Below are 3158 nucleotides of genomic sequence, written 5' to 3' on the forward strand. Positions count from 1 at the left end.
CCCCCGACAGTCCGGCCCCGCCCACCCCCGACAGTCCGGCCCCGCCCTCCCCCGCCCCGCGCAGCCCCGCCCCGCGCAGCCCCGCCCTCCCCGCGCAGCCCGCCCCACCCCTTCTCTCCTGGCCCCGCCCCGCCCACCGCCCACAGCCCAGCCCCGCCCTCCCCTCGCAGCCGCGTCCACCCCAGCTTGCCCCACCCCTTCTCGCCCGGCCCCGCCCCGCCCACAAACTACAGCCAGGCCCTGCCCTCCCCGGGGCAGCCACGCCCCACGGTAGCCCGCCCCGCCCTCCCCACGCAGCCCCACCCCACGGCAGACAGCCCGCCTCCGCCCCGCCCACCGCAGACAGCCCGGCCCCGCCTCTGCCGTTCGCACCCGCCCCCGAGAGTCGGCCCGGCCACCCAGGCTGTCCACACCCCAGCTGGTGCTGGGCTTATTCCAGTGGCCCCAAACACGCGCGTCTGCGGAGTTGTTGGAGAGTCGAACTCAGCCCACGGTCAGGTTTGGGTATTCAGCAGCCTCTGATGGAAAGGAGGGCTCAAAGACAACCCCCACGTGTTAGAGCTGAGTGTGTGTCTGGGTACCCCGCGAGGCTGTAGGCCTTGTGGCCACAGGAGCAACAGAAGCCCGAGGAGCTGAGCTTGCAGCACACCAAGCACGTGGCATGCTTTCTGTCACATGGGGACACTGAGTCCAGAGAGAGTTCCAACCCCTTGCCCCGCACACCGCTTTTTTCTTTCTTCCTTTTTCTGAGACGGAGTTTTGTTCTTGTCACCCAGGCTGGAGTCTAATGGCGCGATCTTGGCTCACTCACTGCAACCTCCGCCTCCCGGGCTTAACCGATTCTTGTGCCTCAGCCTCCCAAGTAGCTGGGATTACAGGCGCCCACCACCACGCCTGGCTAATATTTTTTGTATTATTAGTAGAGATGGGGTTTCACCATGTTGGCCAGGCTGGTCTTGAACTCCTGACCTCAGGTCATCTGCCGGCCTTGGCCTCCAAAGTGCTGGGATTGCAGGCATGAGCCACCGACCTGCGCACGCTGCTCTCTAAGGTGGCAAGTATGTGCCCAGGGACAACCTTCCTGCTACAGGCTTTTCTTAGAGCAGAGGCAGCAGAAAGCCAGGCCGTTCCCACCCTTGCTTTTCCATCCCTTCTCTTCCCCAAAATTCCCAAACGATAGTGTTTTTCCACAGCCCAGTCTTCCCCACAATGATGCCCAAGCACACAGGGGGTCTTTCCAAGGTTCCCCGCTCAGGATCCGGCAGGGGTCTTCCCTGTGTGTGCACTTGCCCACGGGCTCATCCCCGGAGCAGCATCCTGACTTTCTCCCTTTATGTGATCCACAGCCAAGCTCGGGCTGAGCCTGGGAATACACTCACAAGCTTGTAGAATCAGACAAGCCTAGAAGGAAAGTCAGAGCCAGCCAAATGTTTATGGCCCAGACTTTGGGCTACACAGAGCCGGCTTTGTTGTGGAAGGCTCCTTCTTACCCATCAGAGCCTGGGCTTCCTCTCAGCAGAAGGAAGGGCAGAGCAAGTACCCACGCCACCTGTTGGGCTGTTGTGGGGATTAGAGGACGGAGTGCATATGAAACGCTTGTCCAGCACAGTAGCCACATGGCAAACCCACAGTCCACGTGGCTGTGGTTATGAACGATGCCTGTTGATTGGCTGGGGCATGGGTGGAAAAAAAAACTGGACCCAGATCTTTAGAGGTCAATGTGCGGCCTCGGGCAGGTCATTTCAGTGACTTTGAGCATCTTCCTCAACTGTAAAAGGTGCATTTTACAATCCACAGTCTCTCATCCAACACCCTTGGGACCAGGTGTTATTTTATTTTATATTTATTTATTTTAGACAGAGTCTTGCTCTGTCACCCAGGCTGGAGTGCAGTGGCACAGTCTCGGCTCACTGCAACCTCAGCCTCCCAAGTAGTTGGGATTACAGGTGCCTGCTACCACGCCCGGTTAATTTTTTGTGTTTTTAGTAGAGACGGGGTTTCACCATATTGGTCAGGATGGTCTCAAACTCGTGGCCTCAAGATATCCACCCGCCTCAGCCTCCCAAAGTGCTGGAATTACAGGCATGAGCCACTGCATCAGGCTGCCAGGTGGATTTTAGAAATGAGGATCTCAGGATTTCAAACAGGTATATATAACTGGGGTAGCCCGCCTCCAAAGAGGATCCCCTCCTTCCAATATCCATGCTCCTGTGTAGTCCCCTCCAATACAAGGAGAGGGCTGACCTGGTCACAGAGAGGACACTGCAGGGAGGACAGGGTGTGACTTCTGCAGCTGGCTCCCGCAGGCATCATGGTTACTGCCTTGCCCTCTTTCAGAGCACTCGCTCTAGGGGGAGCCACCCACCCTATCATCAAGCAGCCCTGTAAAGAGGTCCATGGGGCAAGGGATTGAGGCTTCATGCCAGCAGCCAGCTCCTACTTGCCCACTGTGATGAAGAAGCCACCTTGGGACTGCGTCCTCTGACACCCTAGTCAAGCCTTCAGAAGACAGGAGCCCCCCACTGACACACTGACTGTGACTCCATGGGAGACCCTGGACCAGAACCGCCCAGCTAAACCGCTGCTGAGTTCCTGACCACAGACAGCGGATGAGATAATAGATGTTTATTGTTGTTTTAAGCTACTAACATTTGGGATAGTTTGTTCTGCAACAACTAAAAGATGACGTAGTGCTCCCTCTGGGGCATGGTGCAGCACCACAAAACCAGATAGAGTAAAATTTCTGCAGAGACAGGATGACCACTCAGACTGCAATGAATAAAGATAAAGATCAGAAAAAGCCTTGTAGCTGTTCAAGTCAGATTTTGCACCAGTTTTGGCGTGGTGGCTCGTGCCTGTCATCCCAGCACTTTGGGAGGCCAAGGCAGGAGGATCGCTTGAGCCCAGGAGTTGGAATCCAGCCTGGGCAACATGGCAAAACTCTGTCTTTACAAAAAGTTAAAAAAAAAAAAAAAAAAACAACTAGCTGGGTATGATGGTGTGTGCCTGTAGTCCCAGATACTCAGGAGGCTGAGGTAGGAGGATTGCTTGAGCCCAGGGTTTGAGGCTGCTGTGAGCTGTGACTTTACCACTGCACTCCAGCCTGGGCCACACAGTGAGACTGTCTCTGAGAAAAAAAAAAAAAAAGAAAACCATTT

Source organism: Sapajus apella, unplaced genomic scaffold, assembly GCF_009761245.1.
Source record: "Sapajus apella isolate SASKATOON/1434 unplaced genomic scaffold, GSC_monkey_1.0 scaffold85, whole genome shotgun sequence".
NCBI classification, from domain to species: Eukaryota; Metazoa; Chordata; class Mammalia; order Primates; family Cebidae; genus Sapajus; species Sapajus apella.